At 37.3% G+C, this 21,915-nt stretch overlaps 1 long non-coding RNA gene across 1 annotated transcript in view; it reads right to left on the bottom strand.

Moving 5' to 3' along the window:
* Positions 1–21,915, bottom strand: part of LOC119544976 — a 287,062-nt gene that overhangs the window by 124,928 nt on the left and 140,219 nt on the right. The window lies entirely within an intron of this gene.

Genomic DNA, 21,915 nt, shown 5'->3' with positions numbered 1-21,915 from the left:
TTAAACTGAATATCCAAGGTATTCAATGAGAACCCCTCACTGTAACTTGGCTGGAACTCCAACATCATCCAGCACTGCAAGACTTCTGGTATCATCATTTGCCTCTCAGCCATGCAGGAGATTCTCCAAGCTATACTTCGGAGCATCTTGCTCTGCATGTCTGCAGACCAGCCCTTTTCTGAGGACCTATGGGGAACCCTATAGACTTCTGACCCACTTATCCCTCTCCATACAGTTTCCTCCTATCTGGTACCACTTCCAGCTAATTCCAGTCACTTAAGCATCCCCTAACTCTGATCTCAGCCCTTTCAGTTCAGCAAAACCACCCTCTCTGTTTTGCCTCCAGCAGTCTGTGCCATAGTCTGGTCAGTATCCCTAGACAAAAACAGAGCAAATATAAGCTCAATTTATGTGCTTTCCTTTTCTCAAGGTTCCTATGTCTGATTTCTGAGAACACTTGCCTCATACATGTTGTCTCATTGTTCATAGTCATACAAATCTGGTACCAGTTACTCTGTCAGAGCCTTAAGCTGAAGTCTCTGCATCCCATTAGAAAAAGACTAGTTAGGAAAAAAAAGACTAGTTAGAAAATTAAAATTTTGGACTTAACATCACTTTTTAATCACATGAATTAAGCTATAGATACCAAGAAAATGAGATTTTCAGTGCTCAATACGTGTGATATCTCCCACAATAATAATAAAAGAAATGATTATGGCTTTGGGAACAGGGACTTGCTGAAATCTCCTAAGAAACTATAGAAAACTTCCAGCTTTGTCCATCTGAAGTATGAGAGACCGAAACTTTTATCGACTGATTCCCATCTCTCACTAGCTATGTTTGTGCTTGGGTTCCTGCGGCACCAGAGAAAGCCCTGGAGCAGAAAGCAGAAAGCCAAGTAGAGTATGCTTGAGGAGAGTTACTGTCAATGAGGTAAGTCTAAGCTCAAAGGGAGCTGCCTATCTCAGTTGTAGTTGACATCAGAGCAGACCAAGGGGCTGTGTCATATGGCCCCAGCGTCAGCTGCCACTGGTGAAAACATTAGGATAAACAGAGATGGTTTCTAACAAATACAAGTACCATGATAAAAACACAGGAATGTGACAGGGTGAATGAGTGTGTATGTGTGTGTGGGTGGAGGGGGAGTGAGTAAGTTTGGGTTGGGTGGTTGGAGAAGGACTCTCTGAGGAGGCTGGCATTTCGGCTGATACCTAAGGAATAGGAAAGAGCAGGACAAGATTACACAGGCCTGTGAGGCCATGGTAAGGAGCTTAGACTTAATTCTAAAACCTTTGGAAAACCACTGGAAGTTATGCAGGGGAGTGACATGATCCAATTTTTGTTTCAAATGATGCTATGGACTTGTAATGGATTTTAAACTTTTTTCTATAATGGATTTTTGATTCATTCATGTCAAGAATTCCTGAAGGTTTCAATGTAGTTACAATAGCTAACACTGGGAAATATACCTTATTTTAACTTTGTGCCCAAGTATACATAAATCTGTATCTCTGACTAAAATTCCAATCCCTTGCATTCCAAATATAACAAAATTTAGTACTGATATTTCAGAGCTCACTGAAAAAGCAGCAATAGTAATTAATGGGTGTCAGAATGTCCCAGCACTTCTAGCTGATGAAGATTCACTCTTAAAGTGAGCCATGAAAACAGTCAGTGTAAAAATTCAGTATTCAAGCAGTAACTTACCAAGATTATTTTAGGCTACATTTATTTCTAATGGAAAGATGGCTGATTTTTGGATCATAAAAAGTTTTACAAAATGTTAAGACACAATTCTTCTAGCAACTTGTCAGGTTAATATAGTTTGCTTTTTCACAACCAGATAATTTTTACTGGTGGTTGCATGGACTAACAGAAATCCTGAAATGGGACATGGAATACCCAGCTTTAATATTAATTTGTTCTGTGACAATGAATATTTGATCACAAAACAATCACAAAATATTTCTTAAGCATCTACTATATGCCTTATATACTGTGCCAGGAGAAATGAGTTGTAAAAAGATAAGATATGGCCAGTGAGCCTCCAAGAAGCATAAAATATAGTTACTACCTCAAGTTTCATTTGAAATGTGCAGAAACTATCGCATTAACACTGACACATCATTAGTTTAAAAAAAAAAATTCTATACTTGGACTAAGCTCAGAAAAAAATGTGTCCCACCTATAATCCAATATAAGAGTTGAAAGTGTGATTAATTTTTTTGAAAGCCATAAATTATATTTTCAAGGGTTAAGGTTTTCCTTCTTAAAGGAATTCACTTATTAAAAATATACTGCTCTGTTATCCAGATTTCCTGTGACTGATAACACTTGCTTAATGGTCCGTCTGCCTGAGGACAGTTCTAATCCGAACACTTTCTCTAACATTCCAAGTGACAGTAAAGACATTTACATCTCCTTGTGGCTAGTTTTCCCCTGATTGAGTGCCAAATGTGATTCTGGTCTGACATATTCTCTCTCTGTGCTTGAAAAAGCATAAACTCAAGTGATCAGAATGCCCACATCCACATATACCATTTTTATTCTTCTTATTTAAGTTTCAAGTGACTTTTCTTGCTTTGCAGTTCTCACTGTCTTCAAATATTTGTGATCCATTTTGATTCCTTTGATTTATATGTCAACATGTGAAGAGGTGTAACCGCTAGTGTGGGTGACTTTGCCAGCCTCAGAAGAGGGCTTACTAGAAGAAATCTGTGACTAGGAGGGAGTGGCCCTTGGATATGTGAATTGAAATAGCCTCTTAAAGGAGAAGCGATACACAAATTCATGTATATATACTGATCTCATAAGTTTAGGAGAGGTCGTACTTCCTTTTATTTTGTTATGCACTTCTCAGGATTCAAAAATGCATTATTAGATAATTACATATAAACATAGACAGTGATAATTTGGTGAGGCCACTCTATACTTTATCAGTCACTATTTTGGTAAATAACTTATTTCATGGAATAAAATAGCCAGCTTACAATATAGTTCATTTCATGCTCTTTAAATTAGGGTCTAACCTCAAAACTTTCTGTATGCAAAAAGGAAAGTAGGTCAGGGCCATCTTCTATAGAGACAGAGCTATTGGGTTTAGAGGTATAAAGAAAAATGGAAAAGTTCACTTGCAGGAAACACATCAGGAAGCATCATACAGCTGAAGAGACATGACTTAGAAAATAACTCTAATGCATTTTAAATTGATAAATCACCAAACCTCTGTAAACTCTTAGTATTGTAGATCTTGAAAACCTTTATGAAATCAGATAAGACACATTTCAGTGGAAAGAACTAAAGACCACTTGAGAAAAATCAGAGGGAAAAAAGCATTTTGTCCTAAGCCCTCAACAAAACTAGATTGTAGAGATTTGTTGCCCTTGTTCTCCTTCTCCTGACATATACCCAAGGTAGAGTGAACTTTGGGAGAAATAAAGAAGAAAAGTCATTCTTAAAGTGAATCTTGGAGAAATTAATGCTAATTAGATCAAGAAGACAGGAAAAATTGTGCCTTGCCCAGTGGCTAAAGAAAATATGATAAAAGAGCTACCAGTTTTTCTATCCCTGCGTAGAATGGACTGAAGTCTGGGTTTTCATGGGAGGTGTTCCAGCAATGACGAAGCCACAAAAGGATGAGGTCAGTAGAAAAGTTGAGGCTAATGAGCTATGGGTTGGGAACAAATTTTAACAAGGAAGGATTAGGCCAATCTATATGCTAGAAAAGCTGGCTCTTGGCTTGAATTACCCAGATTGATTGTCTGCTTTATCTATGCCATGATAAGGTACACATGAGTGCATAAATGTATTAACAGACTGACTCTAACTGTTGCATCAGTTTATAATTTCCAGTTTGAAAATGCTTACACTTGTGACATTTATTAGATGTTGTAAACTCTTTGCAGGGGGTAGAAGGAGGAGTGCTGGGGTATGCTTTTTCTGTATGTCCTCCAGTAAGGCACTAGCCTTAGCATTCAGCTGCACTAGGCACAATCCCAACCATGTGAAGACTACTGAATTCAGAAGCACTTTCTAAAAATCCTATTTTTGTAGGATGATGAGGAGGAGGGGATGCTAAGGAAATTTGCTGTCTACCAGCCTGCAACTTTTATGTGTCCTCACAATTTCCAGGCTATAGCATGGTGGTCCAGATATTAGAAAGACGTATCTTAATATGTATTTGAGCAGAAATGTAACTGCAATGTCAATCCTTATTTAGGACAGAGTTAGCAAAATTATAGATATAAGATGTAAAATCCATTTCCAACTCACATTAAATGCTTGAATTCCTGGATGCAATTTGTGAATGTACGAAGTCATACATTTTCCTGCAATGCAAAGTAATTCCCAAGTATACTTGCAAAAGCCCCCTTGATCATGGAGTGTGTTGGCTTCCTTTTGGTATAACATTATACCACATTTTTCAATTATGCATCAAGAGAAAATTGTGAGAGCTATTCAATTTAAAAAAAGAATGTGTATTATGTAGCACCATTAATACTATGTATTAATGGGACATAGGGGTCTTTACTCAAGAATTTTTCAAATAGTCCCTCTATTGTTGAATAATTAACCAACAGAGCTTTTTGCTGAGACCCAACCCAAATGGACAAATTCTATGAGAGAGCATATAATTTGTATTCAAGAATGAAAGCATCTTTTAGGATGTTTTTTAAAAAGACCCCAAAATAGCTTTGTAACTTTAAAAATATACCATAAATATACAAATCCTTGGAATGGTATCATGGCATATTAAAGAGTGGATTTAGCAACATGACAGACTGATAGCATAGAGCTTTGTTGTTCAATTATGAATGCAAAAATGCTGGGTATATACAGTAACAAAATGTTTAAATGCATAACTGAATTCAAAAGAAAGAAAATGGCAGATGTAAAGGGATAAATTAAAATCAGAGTGGGAAATTCAGGATCTGATACTCCAGCAATCAGGAGGAAGACCCCCTCAAGACTTGAGGCTTAAGATACACGTAAAGGTGATTTAATGCCTGTATAGACACAGAAGACATAGCTGGAGGCTCAGAGAGGGCTGGAAGCAGGACACCCCACCACAGAGCTACCATACCAGAGAGCTATCCTCTCAGTGAAAGGGGTATTAGGACAATTCTACCTACTGGCACAAGAAAGCAAAAAGGAAGCTTATCTTTGTCTGAGACTCTGATGAGAAAAAAAAAGTCACCTATGAGAAATAAAAACTCAAAGCCAGTCCAAGGTTGTATCATCCATGGGTGTAGACCTTCCTAATCTAAGAAATTAACAAAGACTGATATCAGTGTGGTGAAACTACAGGGGCCCTCAGCAAAAACAAACACAAACCCATTCCAAAGCATCACTTCCTTAAGTGCAAGGATTTCAACAGGAAAACAGAACAAAACAAAGAAGAAAATTCTTTGAGCTCACACACAAATAAATAGAAAACCATGAGGGAGAGTGAACACAACAAATAAGAAGATGGTGCTCCCCATATCCAAATATGATATAATTGAACAACCTGGAAGAATCCATAAAAGAAAATGATTAGAGTAAAAAAATAAGAAGGAATAGAATTAAATATCAAAGGAGATGACACTGGAAAAAATGGTAGAGTTGGAAAAGAAAAATAGATCTTTCAGAAATGAAGGAAAAAATCCTTGAAATTAAAAACTCAATTAAGATAAGCAAAGACTGCACAATTTAAGAGGGAATTAATAAACTGAAAAGCAGACCTAGGGAAATTACCCAGATTACAGCACAGAGAAAAATAAAAAGGACAAAACATAGATCAGAGGCATGGAAGACAGAAGATCAAACATATGATGAAATAGGAGTTCCAAGAGAGGAAACAGAATGGTGGAAATATCATATTTAAAAAGATATCACTGACAATTTTCCAGAGTAGGTGAAAGATATGAATCCTCAGATGCAGAACATAAAAGACAATGAGAAAATTCTAAAAGAAACCAGAGAGAAAATACAGATTACTTACAAAGGAACAGGAGTTAGTATCTCAGCATGGAGAATGGAGGATGGAATGGCATGGGAATAAACTTTAAGTTGTACCTGTAACATTTCATTTCTTTAAAAAATAATCTGGAGCAAATAAGGAAACATTAACAATTGTTAATCTATTTATAGGTATAATAGCTCTGTTACATTATTTTCTTACATGTTTGGTATATTTCAAATTAGAAATTAAAATATGAAAAGTTGAAGAGTAGTAGAAAATATTTATTGATAAAATATCAGTTGTTGATCTCATCATCTATCCCCTATTTCCATGGGTTAACTCTCCATCCCAAGCAATAGTTATAAAATAGAGATGAGAGGGCTCATACAGTTGTTCAACTTAACAATTATCTTAATGGTAATATAATTTAGATCAGGAATAGGCAAATTATGGCTGTGGAACACCTGCCTGTTTTTTTGTTTGTTTTTGTTGTTGTTGTTGTTGTTCTCTTCTTCTTCTTCTTCTTTAATGCATTTTTTATTGTGAACTTTAACATATATACATAACAGTGATAACTTTCAAAATAAGATTTAACAAGTGGTTAGCAAATTTCAAAGACTGTCATGGGTCACAGTTCCACAACTTCAGCAATTTCCATTATTGTAAAATATAACATAAATACAGAAAAGGTGTTAACTTTCGAAGCACAGCTCAACAAACAGTTATATAGGTAATTTCAAAAACTGTTATGGGTTACAGTTCCACAGTTTCAGTTCTTTCTTTATAATGAAATATAGGGTATATACAGAAAGGTGAAGACTTGCAAAGCACATTTCAATGAGTAGCTATAGAGCAAATCCCAAAGGATGCTATAGGCTACAGTTCCACCATGTCATTTACTTCCAGCTATTCCAATACCCCAGCATCTAAACATACATATATATACACACACACACACATATATATGTATACACATAAAGTTTCAGTATTCATAGACCTTTGTTAAACCTTATCTTCTTTGTTGCTACCCCTTCCTCTCAGTTAACCTCTTTCTCCATCTTCAGGGGTGTCTAGTCAGTGAGCACCCTAACTTGTTCATATTGAAAGGGGGTGTCGACAGTATGGGGAAGAGGGCTGCATCTGATTGTTGTTCTTAAAAAGGCTGTTGCCCCTGGGTTTTAGGACTTACCTGGCATAGAAACATTCTGGTGGATTTAAGTTTCTGACAGATAAAACTTAGTGAGTGAACCTTTTATAGAATCTCAGGCAGGGACCTAGGTATTTGGGTACTACTTTTGGTAAGAACCGCCTGTTTTTGTAACTAAAGTTTTATTGAAACACAGCCCTGACCATTGGTTTATGTATTGTCTATGGCTGCTTTCAGCCTGCAATGGCAGAGAGGTATGGGTGCAAGCCTAAAATACTTACTATTTAGCCTTTAAAAAAAAATTCATCAATCCCTGGCTTAAATGATGACGCTTCTTATTATGACCCTTTAACAAATTAGCAGAATATTTTAAAAACAAAGTCACTAAACTTACATAGATTTAAAGGTAATAATTATTGAAGTCTAATGGTTTCATATTTGTGCATAAGGGAAACTTGAGATGAAAATAAATACAGAGAAATTCTAAAATATTTTGAGCATTTCTTTCATTGAACTTTTTACCTTCAAGATACTCAATAATCAAGTAAAACTGGTTTGAGTAGCATGAAAGTTCAAAACAATTGCCTGATTCTGCATTACAACCTCAATCAATCTCTTTTGTGTACAGCATTTTTCCATGCTTCCTATCCCTAGCCAAAGTTATATTAATTTTACATTAGTTTAGAAAGCAGAGGAAGAAAATATTTGTTAAGGCCTTCTAAAAAAATTCTCATGATACATATTTTAGTTTCTTATGGAAGAGGTGGAAATACTGGCTTTTTGTTTATTTAAAATGCCTAAAAACCACGTTATTATGCTCTTTAATATATTATGATTTTGAAGAGGATAACTCATCACTTAGTCATGGTCAATAAAAGGCTGGATTTCTCACCTCAGTGTTTACTTAAACCTCAGGAAAAATGTTTTTATTTTAATTGGAGAAAGCCAGTTATTTTTCCTTAAGGACTAAAGAGTCTACTGGTTTAATCACTTAAGTCAATAAAAAATTAATAATAGCTTCCGTGAAAATGTAAGTTATTACTTGCTGCAGATATGCAAGGAAAATTACCCTGTTGCCTCCCTCCCTCCAGGCTGCCCCTGTCCTCTCTAACCTTATTTCATTCTGTTGGAATGGTCTTCTCACTCACAGCCCACTGTGCCCAGCACCTACCCCCAGGACAGGTTCTATGCCTCTTCACATGCTTGCTGATGTCCAGCTCCAATCCCACCATCATCTGGTGGTCATTTCATAAATGGATATGGAATTAATTAATTAATTCATCCTCAACAAACTTCTATAACCCAAAATGATCTGTCCTTCTCTGAATTCCTGTAGTTCTTAATTAAAAAAAAAAACAAAACAAACATAAAGAGTCCTGATTTGTTTTCTATTTGTTCCATGTAATATTTTTTCAGTAAGAAGGTAAATTTCTTCAAGGTCTTAAAAAATAACATTTGAAAGAATCAAACAGAAAGAAAGAGAGTGAAAGAGAAAGGGGGGAGGAAGGAAGGAATGAAGGAAGGAAGGAAGGAAGGAAGGAAGGAAGGAAAGAGCAAGCGACAGAAAGAGATATCCTTATGGGCATCCTATATAATGTAATGAGGTACCTAGTATCTGCCTTAATACTCGTTGGCTTGTACACACACACACACACACACACATATATACATATATATATATACACTATTTGAAGAAACAACTATGTGTTAAATGTAGTGGTTAACAAGTCATAATACATTAGTGAGATACACTTTGATATCCATTAGATAAATTTGTTAAGGTCAAATAACTCTTCTTTTAACACAAATCAAGCATAAAAAGGAGCAAAAGGCAAACAATGCATTTTCCACTCAGATTCCAAGTCCATTTTCCAAAGTGATTTATAGTCAGATTTATCTTTTCAGGGCGTAGAGAAGAATTGAGCCTGAAAACAGAAAAGAGTCCATAACTGCTCTTTTTCAGATCAGAAACTGTTTTTCTTTCTCACTGAAGATTAAAGTCAGAATCACTAGATTTGTAACTTGCAACCTAAGCCTCCTTACTATTTTCCCTCCTCTACTTTTCATTTTAATAATCAGATTTTCTGAGATTTTCAAATGGGTTCTTTCCAAGGAACAACACTGACAGTACCCAAAGTCAGTAATAGATTAAATTGTAAAATTATCTTTATAGAAAGCTTATAGATTGTCACAAAACCCTCACATTGTATTTGAAGACTGTTTCCATCCACCTTTTGCTCTCCATTCCCCATCCCCACCCCGGCATAGAGCTCTCAGCTCAATTTAGACCTGTAACTGCCTTACTTTGCTATATCCACCCACATAATTGGCTACGAAGTCCAAATAAGATGGGTATAATTGTTTTCCAACCTTTTTACAAAACATCCAGAAATTCCATTTTGTCTTTTGGGGAGGATAATAGTGGAGGTGGGTGGTTGAAAGGAAGCTCAGGGATGAGAAAGATAATAAGGAATGTGTTTACATTCTGGTAGATAATCCTACCTTCTCAGGACAAAGAGAAGCAGATGAAGAATTTCTCTCAAGAAAGGGACTGGTGATATATCAATGGCACAGCAAGTCTGTGCTCAAAGGCGGAACTGAATGAGACATGGGTGTTTTTCATGGAATGACTCACCAGTGGTTCACACTGAAGGAAGAGTGTTGGAAAGGGAATAATAACCATAATTCAGACTGAGACTCCTTTAAAGACAAGAACCCTATTTTTTCATCTTCGTGTGCCCAATAACCTATAAATATTTGTTGCATAAATATTTGTTGAATGACTGAAGGGGTTTTTATTTTCCTGGGCTTTCCTGAGCAGCACCAATCCTGAAAATTCTGTGTTCAAGTGACTGTATTAGAAGGGCGTGCTTTACGTGCATGTGTGTGTGTGTGCACTGACATGGGGTAGAATGAATGAGGAAATAAATGAGTATGAATAGGCATGCTTTGCAGCTGAACTAATTCAACCAGTGAGCACAGAAAATGAATAGCATTGATTATTGATGGATGTGCCTATCAAAAGATGGAAAAGTATTTATTTAGGCATTCAATCAGAATTTAGTGAGTAGTTATTGTGTGCCTTGGTCCTGAACTAGGTATTGTGAATGATACAAATATAAGCCAGATGTCTGGCTGTCCTCATAGGTGATCTCTGTGGCTATGCCACACCCACCATTATACAGGACGCAGCACCTCTGACCATCTGCAGACACACTCCCACAGAACTCCCTGGTTCTTGTCTTTAAAGGAGTCTCAGTCTGAATTATGGTTATTATTCCCTTGGTCAAGTTTACAGAGGTTCCCATCAGAGAGACAGAAAGAGCATTTATTTTGCACACAGTGTAGCACTCAGCTTCATATATCCCATTTGACTTTTTTTTTTTTCTCTCCTTCTCCTGGCCCTTCTAGGCTCCCTGGGGCTTCTCTTTCCATCATCCCAGTGCATGGCTTTGTGCCACTTGCCCTCTCTCCTCCTATTTCTCTGGAGCAAACATCTTTTTCTTGTCTCATGGAAGAGTGGCTCCATCTGCTTCTCTCAGTCCTTCATGTCATCAACCCACTGGCCTGGAAGGAGGATTCTTATACACTTTTCTCTGTATTTGTCTTAGTCTGGGTTCTTTCCAGAAGCCAATCTTATTTTCCAGGTTTGAGTGCTGGTGGTTAATTTGGAAGTTGAACCCAGAAAATATTGGTAGGCGAGTGAGGAAGTGAGATAGGAAAGGGTAGGCAGCTGATAAAGTATGCAACGTCAAATTATACCTGTGGGTAAGTGGAACTTAATCTTACTGGGATTTCTGGAAGCTAGTGGGGAATATACAACTTGGAGTTATCCTGCCAAGGGGTGAGGATAGTGATACACCAATTCCCATCAGCTATTGATTGGGGTATCAATTCCCTGACAGTTCTGGCCTGCCATGTGCACAGGCACACTTGGACCTGTCAGAGCAGACTGTGGCTGCCAATGAAAGCCCTTAGGCAGAGAGAGGAGACATTGGCAGTTGGAAGCTGGTTGAGTGCACAGTGGTAAGTTGTTAGGATGTAGGAGTGGGGAACTGGGCACATCTGTACAATATTGTTAAATAAAGACAAAATGATTATTTTCCTTCTCTTAAGGGGTTTCCATTCTAGTTAGGGAGATAAGACATACATGCAAAGAGTTAAAGTACAATACCAGATTGGCTGAGACAATGTCTTCAGGAATATGATACATGGACACCATTCATTCCCCAGTAGCTGCTGAGAACCTATTATGTGCTGGAAATGGGGATAGGTGGTGAGAATAAAGGTGCAGGCTCTGTCTTTAAGGAGACTAGGGTAGGGACCATTGTTAAAGGCTGTTACACAGGAGGGCTGGCTACTCCAGATAGGGCAGGGTCAGTAATGGATCAGGGAAGCATTGAGCCGAGTTCTGAAGAGAGAATAGGATTTGGGTATACAAGTGTTGAAGTAAGAAGAGGAAGAGAGAGGAAGGATGCTCCGGGCTGATATCTAGGGAAGGCACACAGGCTCCCAGCGATCAGGGGGCCTTTGGAAGAGGACAGTAAACTGGCATGGCAGTAGGGTAAGTGTAGCTCAGACCTCTCTAAGGTGGGCTCAGTATGAATGTGCCTAGTAGCCCTTGAGATAGAGAAAGGACTGTTATCTATTATTAATTATTATAATTATTATTTATTATTATTATCCTCTTCAGTCTTACTGCTAGTGTCCACTTGGCCTAAAGTAGAATTGACACATCTTCTCTTCCTTGACTTCCTAATCTGCCACCTTGTTGCTCTCAGAATTGTTTACAATGATAAAGCAACAGATAACATTGAGCATTTACTATGCACCAGATACTGTGCTTAGTGCTTTACATGCATTAAGTCATTTAATCCTCCCCCAAATTCAGAGAGGGAGATACTATCATTGGCCTCTACTGAAGATAAGAAAGCTGAGGTAGTGTTTAGTGAAGTCCCCAAGGTCATACAATCATGAGTGTTGGTGCTGGGATTTGAACACAGGTAGCCTGTCCCCAGAGCCTGCATTCATTCACGACTGGAGAGATTATATTCATTCAGACTAGGTCTCCTGCCTTTCCCACACTGTTTCCAGAAGGACTGAGGTGATACATGTATGAATGAGGGTGTGGGAAGGGATGGTTCCCTATACTTCCTTGGCGCTCGGAGAGGAATTGGTGGTGGGGTGAGGGAGTTGATTCCAAGAGGTTTTCAGTCCCGAGACTCCTCTCCCTACACCTCCACCTCCAATGCATTCCTTCATCTAATAAGGGAAAAGAAGTCCCAAATGATTATCTTGTGGGAAAGGAAATAGAGAAGAGTAATCTGACCACTTTGCCTTGTGTTAGCCAATTTTAAGTGCCTCTCTATTCTGGTTCTTCCCTGAAACAGGATCCAAAACACGGGGTTAGGACCCTGAGTGTAATTTCACCTGAGAAAGAGAGAGAGAAATCTCCAGTATCTTGCCAGTCTTTTCTCCCTTACCATGCTTAGGATAGGGAAGGATGTGACATTACATTTTGAGGGAGTCTTTCTGCGCCATGTTCCTTCTCAACTCAAGAGACCATGACTCTGAGTTGGAGAAATGCCATTCTAGGTTTATTCCCAGCCTTCTTGTAGTATTTTTCAACTCCTTATGCAGCAACTTCCAGATTGTGCTGTTTCTTGGCACTTATCTGATTTTCTTTCATTGGAACCTTCTAAGACATAGATGATGTTCCAGTTTGCTAGAGCTGCTGTTAAGCAAAATATCAGTAATGGATTGGCTTTTATAAAGGGGATTTATTTGGCTGAAAATTTACAGTTCTACAGCCATAAAACTGTCAAACTAAGGCAGCAACAAGAAGATGCCTTCACTGAAGAACAGCTGATGGCATCCGGAAAACTTCTGTTAGTTGGGAAGGCACATGGCTGGCATCTGCTCCAGGGTTCATTTTGGTTTCAAAAAGGCTTTTTCCAAAATGTCTCTGGGCTTGTCTCTCTTAGCTGCTCCAGAGCAAACTCTGGGCTAGCCTCTCCAAAGCAGTCAGCAACCAAGTGTCTCTCCAAAAGTCTCTCTCAGCTGCAGCACTGAGCTCCTTCTGTCTGTGAGCTCTTATAGGACTCCAATGATTTAATCAAGACCCACACTGAATGGGCAGGGTAACAACTCCATGGAAATCATCTAATCAAAGGTATTATCCACAGTTGGGTCAGTCACATCTCCAATGAAACAATCAATCAAAAATTTCCACCAAAAAGATTGGGTTAAAAGATCATGGCTCTTTTTGGAGGATGTAATATATCCAAACCAGACAACGTTATTTCTACTCAAACTGATATTTTCACTCGATCCTGGGAAACATATGATGGCCTCCCACCTCATACGACCTTGGAACTTGGCCTGAACTGGTTAAGAAATAATGCTAGGAAGTAGAGATCCTTCTTTGCACTGTAAATGAAGCAAGTTATAAATTTGCCTCAAACGCAGTTTTGGGGATGTAGGAAGGTTATTACAAAGAAAGAAGGTGAAGAATTCTTCAGCATCTTTCTGATTATACATTGTAGAAATTATTTTCTCTGGATAGAAACAGCTCATTTGGATACTTTCTGCACTTTCATCTATATATGGATTTATTTTTCTCTAAGTGAATTTAGGTAATGAGAAAGATGCCTACTTGACGTCTCCGGAGAATAAATCCTTCTAATTAACCACCAGAGAAGAAAAGCAGAAAGGCAATCACAAAGCAAATGCCTCCTACAAGACTTAAGAAATAAGTCTCAAGTATGAACTATGGAGGAAACTACTAAAACTTGGGCTATTGCTCAAGCTCAGTGACTTAGGAAAATCCTGGCTATTTTGATAGTTGCTGACAAGTTTGTCAATTACTGTCATTCATGATGGCTGCTGAATGTGGTCACAGTTTAAAGAAAGAAAACACAGCATAACCAGCCCCTACCCCTCACTTCCCCTGCCATTTGTAGCTCAGGTCTCCAAGCAGACATTAGAGAGTGACAGACAGAGATGTCACACATCCCTCCTCCAGGGTTTCTCCACTTCAGCACTATTGGCATCTGGGGCCAGATAATTCTTTGATGTGGGAGCTTTTCTGTACGTTGTTGGATGTTTAGCAACATCCCTGGTCTTTACCCATTAGGTTCCAGTAGCACTCCAACCTCCCATTTGTGATAACCAAAAGAGTCTTAAGACATGCTGTATGTCTGCTGGGGAGCAAAATCACTCCCAGATGAGAAACATGGCCAGGAGAAACTTTGGACTTACCATGTGAAGCCCTGGACTCCACATATGTGCATACTCTCCATGGCACAAGAATATGTTTTTAATCAAATTTATTTCAATTCTTTTTAGGGATATTGCTATCGGAATTCTCAGCTATGTAATTTAGGACATCCCACAATTTGTTTTTTTCCTTTTAGTATATAGAGATATCATTCTTTTTGGTAGCTTCATAGTATTCTATTATATGGATATAGCAGTTTATTTAACCAGATCATTAGCGTTATTTCCAATTTTTAATAATTACAAATAATGTTGTAATTTAAGTATTCCTCAATTCAACGAACACTTTTTGAATGTTCATCATTTCCAGCAACTCTATTGGATGCTGGTGAGCTAGACAAATATGGTCCTTACCTTCCTTCAGCTTACATTTTAGTAAGGGAGAAATATGTAAATAAATAATTACAGAGTACAAACAGTACATAGTTAAAATAATTGCTTAGTGATGTGTTCCAGGAAATATGAGACACAGACTAAGTACTGGTAAGGTCTCTTTAGATGGGGGTAGTCAGGGAAGATTTCTCTGGGTAGGGGCATTTGAGCAGAGGCCTCCAGGATGAGAATGAGGCAGATTGTGATGAGTTAGAACATTCTGGGCAGAGGGAAAAGCAAAGATCCAGGGAGAGAAAGGGCATAGGATGCTCAAGGACAGAAGAAAGGTCAGTGTGGCTGGAGTAGTGAGCAACAAGGCAATTAGTGTGATATGAGGCGGATCAGGTAATGCAAGAATTTGGAAAGGCAGAGCCTTGTAAGTCATCATGGGGAAGGGTCTAGATTTTATTCTAAAAGGATTAGGAAACCATTTAAGGTTTCAAGGAGGGGAGTGGCATGATCTGGTTTATGATTTTAAAGATTACTCTGGCTATAAAATCAACTATATCAAAGGAGAGGCTAGGCCGACTTACAATTATGCCTAAGAGTCTCCCCCAGAGAACCTCTTTGTTACCCATATGCCCCCCACCCCCAGGCTTACTCAGAAGGTAAACTCACTGCCCTTCCCCTACATGGGACATGACTCCCAGGGATTGTGGGACTGAGAAAATCTTGACCAAAAGGGGAAATGAAATGAAACAAAATAAATTTCCAATGGCTGAGAGATCGCAGATGGAGCCGAGAGGTTATTCTGGAGGTCATTCTTATGTGCTATATAGATATCCCTCTGTAGTTTTTAGTGTATTGGAATAGCTAGAAGGAAATACCTGAGACGGTCAAACTGCAATCCAGTAGCCTTGATTCTTGAAGATAATTGTATAACTATATAGCTTACATGGTGTGACTGTGTGATTGTGAAAACTTTGTGGCTCCCACTCCCTTTATCCAGGGCATGGATGGATAAGTAGAAAAATGGGGACAAAAACTAAATGAAAAATAAGGTGAGATAGGGGAGGAATGGAATGATTTGGGTGTTCTTTTTTACTTTCATTTTTTATTCTTATTTTCATTCTTTTTGGAGTAATAAAAATGTTCAAAAATTGATTGTGGTGATGAATGCACAACTATATGATGGTACTGTGAACAGCTGATTGTACACCATGGATGACTGCATGGCATGTGAATATATTCGATTAAAATGAATAATAAAAAAATGAACTATAAAAAGACAAGGATTGAATCACAGAAATCAGTTAAGGACTTATTCAAATCACCTGTCAAGATTTAATAGTAGGATGACTCCAGTGATGTCTGTGGATATGAAGTGAAGTAGACAGATTCAGGTACAACAGTCATCTTGGTGAGGGACTGAATTGATAGGCAAAAAAAAAAAAAAAAAAAAAAAAAACAGAGGAAGTGTAATGATTTGTAACTATGGACCCAAACAACTGGGAGGATGATGGTGCCATTTATTAGGATGGGAAAGACTGGAAAGAATGAATTTGACTAAGCTGTTATGAAGAGTGCCATTTTGGATATATTTGCTATGCCTATTAGATATCCAAGTGAAGACGGTAGGTTGGAGGTTGGTTATATGAGCCTAGAGCTTAGGGGAGCAGAGAAATAACATTGGGAGCCACCAGTATCCAGCTGGCACTTAAAACCATGAGACTGAGAGAGATCATGTTGGGAAAGAGCTTAGATAGATGAGGGTGCAGGGCAGAGCTGTGGGGCCCTTCAGTGTGTAGAGGTCTGGAAGAAGAGGCCAAACCAGTAAAAAAGAACAAGAAGAAACAGTCAGAGAAGTAAGGGGAAACTACAGAAATGTAGCGCCAAGAAAGTCGGGAGATGACAGTGTCGATATAAGGAATGACCAAAGGAATAACACGTGTGTTTCTGGGCCTTTGTGCAAGTCTTTCTGCAGGGTTAATTTCCTAAATGTGAAATTCCTTAGTTGAAGTCTATAAATGTATTCAAATATTAATAGATTTTGTCAAATTTTCTTCTATAACGTTTGAACTAGTTTTACACTCATCAACAGTTGTGTGCAGGTGAGAATGACTTTTTCTAAGTGGACCTTTTATTGAAGTATAACATAGTACATAAATGTAAACAATTTGTAAATATATAACACTGAATTTTCACAAAGTGAACATATCTGTATATCCAGCACCCAGGTGAAGAAACAATACATGACTGATTTCCTAGATGCCCCTCTCATGCCCCCTCCCAATCCCTATTCTCACATAGGTAAACCACAATCCTGACTTCTAACACCAAAGATTAATTTTGTCACTTTTTGAACTTCATATAAATGAAATCATGCAGCATGTACTCTTTTGTGGCCATTTTATTAAAAATTATATTTATGATATTCTCCATATGATTGCACATAGTGATAATTTGTTCATTCTACTGTCTTAATATGCCCTAATTTATTTGTCCGTTCAACTGTTGGTTGATGAATGTGTATTGTTTCCAGATTTATGCTATTACAAACAGTGCTGGTGAGAGTATTTTTGTACATCTATTTTGGTGAACCTATTTATGAATTTCTGTTTGGCATATATCCAGAAATGAAATTGCAGGGTCACAAGGTGTGTTTATGTCCATATTATTAGATACTACCAAAGTACTGGGTTAGGGTTACGGTTAGCAGCAATTTAGGGTTAGCAGCAATTTATGAGAGTTCCAATTTATGAGTTCTCAATTTATGAGAGTTCCAATTTAGGGTTAGCAGCAATTTATGAGAGTTTCAGTTACTCCACATCCTTTCCAATGCTGACATTGTCAGTATTTTTTTTTTTTTTCATTAAGCCATTCCAGTAAATATGAAATGGTTTCTCATTTTTATTCTCCTTTGCATTTCTCTGATTACTAATGAGAGTAAGTCTCACTACTTACAAGTTTCTTGCCCATTTTTCTATGGGTTGGTTTTATTTTTAAAATTGATTTATAAAGATCATTTTGTATTCTGGATATGGGCTCTTTCTAAGTTTCATATGCTGAAAACAATCCTATGTTGTTTGCCTTTTCACTCTCTTGATGTCTTTTGATGAACTGAAATTTATAATTTTAATGCAGTCCAAATTTTAAAATCATGCCTTTATGGCTAGGGCTTTTTGTGTACTATTTTTTAAACTTTGCCTATATCAAGGTCTTAAAGATCTTCCCTGATGTTTTCTTCTAGAGGCTTTATTGTTTTGTCTTTCCCACTAAGATTTACAATACATCTAGAATTTATTTTTGTGTATAGTATAAACTAGTTTGTGATAAACTTTCTTCCTTTATGGATAGCCAATTGATCCAGCATCATTTAGTAAAAACATCATCCTTTTCTCTCAGCACTGTATCATCACTTCTATCATAAATCAGGTGATCATATATGTGTAGTTCTGTTTCTGAAAACTCCATTCTGTTCTGTGGACTATCCATTGATTCTTACTTCAATATTACACTGTCTTAATTACGGTAGCTTTACAGTAAATCTTAATAACTCATTAGTGACTTCCAGCTTTGTTCTTTTGCAAGGTTGTTTTGGTTATTCTTGGCACTTTGTATTTTCATATAAATTTTAGTACCAGATTGTCAATTTTCATACAGATATAAAATGGCTCTACTTTTTTTGCAATTCCATTGAGATCAATTTTGGGGAAAACTGCACTGAGTTTTCCAATCCCTGAACATGGTATAATGAACAGGGTAATACTTTTTTACTCAATAAAAATTTCAGTCCAGAGCAGATTTAATGGGAAAATGGTCCATGCTGATTCTCTGATCTGTTTTCTTTGTTTGTTTCTTTGCTTCAAGTGGAAGGGAATGTTTCTCAAGTCTTAAGTGATCACCAGGAATGTACACTTAAAAAATATCAATCAAAGTAACTCATAAAGAGCTGATCTTTAGTGAACCAGCTTGGAGAAGCTGTACCAAAAAATGAGTCAGAAGAATTGGTCCATAGCCCTTCCTTCTGTGAATAGCTTGGTAACAAGAAGTTGAAAGTGAACATTTTCAGGAAAGAAGAGCTTTGTTTTTTAATGTTTATCCTCTTTCCTGCCCCCCGCCTCACCACATGGCAGTGCTGACAACTGGTCTTTCCCCATTATGCCCCTTACATTCAGTATGCCATGGAAAATTGTATTTTGTCATTAATAGATATAATAATTTTCCTGTGACTCATTTTGTGTTTCAAAATGCCTCAGTGACTAGAAAAAGTTAGCTTTTATAAAATAACAAATTTATATACAGTTTTACTGTTTGTATTAATTTCCTAGGCTGCTGTTAACAAAGTACCAGAAAATTTGTAGCTTAAAACCACAAGAGTTTATTCTCTCACTGATCTGGAGGCTAGAAATTAAGGGGTCAGAATGGCCATGCTCTCACTGAGGACCCCAGGGAGGATCCTTCCTTGCCTCTTCTCAGCTTCAGGTGGTTGGGACAATCTTTGTTGTAGCTTGGCTTGTAGACACATCACTCCAATCTCTGCCTCCACCTTCACATGGCCTTCTCCCTGTGTGTCCTGTGTCTACGCATCCAAATTTCTCTCCTCTTATAAGCACAACAGTCATATTGGATTTGGGGCCCACCCTAATCCTGTATAATCTCATTTTAACTTGATTATATCCACAAAGACCCTATTTCCAAGTAAGGTCACATTGACTGATTCCAGGTGAACATGAATTTTGAGGGACACTGTTCAACCCAGAACAGTGTTCTTCAAATGCTTTGGAAGTGTATACTTCGTGTCTATTAGGTCTTCAGTGGATGATTTAACTATAAAATGCAATACTGAGTATACATTCCCATTCAAGACACAAGACAAGTCTTAAGGGATTTAACTATATAACTAAAATAATTTCAGTTTATTTTCCTTCCTACTGAATCTGGTTCTAAACATCTATCCTAAAATTCACTGATAGTAAAAATTATTGATAGAAATGTTATTTATGACTTAATGCTTATAATAATTATACAAAATGGGAAAGTTTTAGTAATGGAAGTTGGTGAGGGTAACACAATATTGTGAATATGATTATTCCTGTTGAATGGTATACTCAGAAGGGTTTGAAATGGGAAAGTTTATGTTATATATTTGTTCTCACAATTAAAAAACAGAAAGAAAGAAAGAGAAACTAAAACAAATGACAATTAAACTCAATACATGATCCTGGATGGGATCTAGCAAGAGAGGAGAAAAGGCTCAAAGGAACATAACTGAGACATGAAAAATTAGAATTTGGAATATAAGCTCTATATTAATGTTAAATTTCTTGAACTTGATAACTGTACTTGAGGTGGTTACATCCTTATTCTTAGGAAATGGGCATGGCAGTAAATCTGTTCAAGGAACATGATGTGTATGACCCACACTCAAGTGTTCAGAAAATGGATTGATAAATAGATGATAGATGGATGGACAGACAGATAAAATGATACAGTAAATGTTGCAAAATGCTAAAATTGGTGGATCTGGGAATACGGGGAGTGGAGTAAGTTGGAGTTCTCTGTCCTGTGAGTTTGAAAGTATTTCAAAATTAATCATTTTTTAAAAAAGTAAATAGTGATATGGAAATAATCATAAATCATTATTTTAAATAAAGCTAAAAAGTGAACATAAAAATAATTATGTAGAAACCCAACCATTTATGAATGGATACCATTGACTCTTTATATCAGCAATTTCAAAAATCAGTTCTTAGTGAACCCCAATCCTATCCAGATAACTTTACTTCAGATATTTTTGGATTAATTCTGATAAAGTTTAAATATTTCAAATTTCTCAATGTTTACCCAGTTTTCCCCAGTTCTCAAGGTGTGCTCTACATTCCTGCTTCTTGGCTAAATCTCAAGATTTCAGACAGGTTAACAAAAAAATCCCAGGATTGTGTACAAAAAAATTCCTTCGTGTTTCCAAGATTTCTTAGGTGGATATAAATCTTTTCTCCACAGGGTTCATGAAGTGCATGTAGTTCATATACATCACAAAGCTAAATACTACCAAGTTACATATAGGACCGACCTTAGACATCTGGCATTTAGAGAAACACGTGTCCTGCTTTTAAAATGACATTCAAAAATAGAGCCACCTAGTCAAATGAATAACATACATAATTTTTAAAAGAAAAGTATTTGTTTTTACAAATAGAATTTTGGAGGCAGGCAGGTGTAGGTTTTCAAGATCTTCTAAAACTTATGTGAGTTCTAAGTCATATCTGCACTAGTTTGTCCAAGACCATTGTCAACATTTGGCAAGTTGCCAAAAGTACTTCCAGTCATGGGGTCTTGATTATTTTTCATTTTCCAATGTAAACTGAGATGCCTTGTACAGCCATTTGACCCAGATCATCAGGTGGCCATGTGCAGTCAGAATCTGTGAACACTGGTTTCCACAGGAACCAGAAACTAGCTTAGCACATTGTAGGTCGCCATATTATCTCTACTACAAAGAAATTATTGTTCTAATGGGAGTACCACACACTGCAAATGTTATCCTTGAAACGGTCTGCTCACAATCTCTCCTCTCTGGGAAATGGAAATGTTTTCACTCTTCTGAAGATTGAAGAATATTTTGATCATGGTCCATAAGCCCAGAAGCAGAAAGGAAATACTTTCATTATTTATTTAGTATTGACAAAACTTAGTGCTTGAAATACAACTCGGAGCATTAATCACCCCTCTAATGGACTAAAAGGAACAAGCAGTAAAAGTAGTAACATTTTAAAACCCTTAATCAGAAGTAATTTTGGTTCAGAAAATTTACCAGATATGAAACATAATTTCTCTTAATAGCCTTCCCCAATTCCCCACTCTTATAGTACTATTTTACAATTTTTAGGGGCTTTAGTTAGCATATTTTAAACAATGATTCAGAAAATATAAGGTCATTACAACAGAACCTGCAGGAGAAAACACTTTCAACTTTGGAACCACTGAGCCATGAGTGTAGAGTTGAAAGGACATTGAATCTTCAGGCTCATTTCTCTTATTCCAAAAATGAAGACACTGAGCAGCATTAAGTGATTAGCTCTGTCATTCTGCTTTTTAATGGTGCAATCAGAACAATACAGATCTGCTTTACACATGCTGCACACTCTCTCAGTGATGTTGGTGTGTCCCCACCCATGCATCATTGGACTCTGCTCCCCCCACCACCATCGTGGGGCCAAGTACAATTGTC

This window comes from Choloepus didactylus, chromosome 9, assembly GCF_015220235.1.
Source record: "Choloepus didactylus isolate mChoDid1 chromosome 9, mChoDid1.pri, whole genome shotgun sequence".
NCBI classification, from domain to species: domain Eukaryota; kingdom Metazoa; phylum Chordata; class Mammalia; order Pilosa; family Megalonychidae; genus Choloepus; species Choloepus didactylus.
This window is presented reverse-complemented; position numbering and strand designations above follow the sequence as displayed.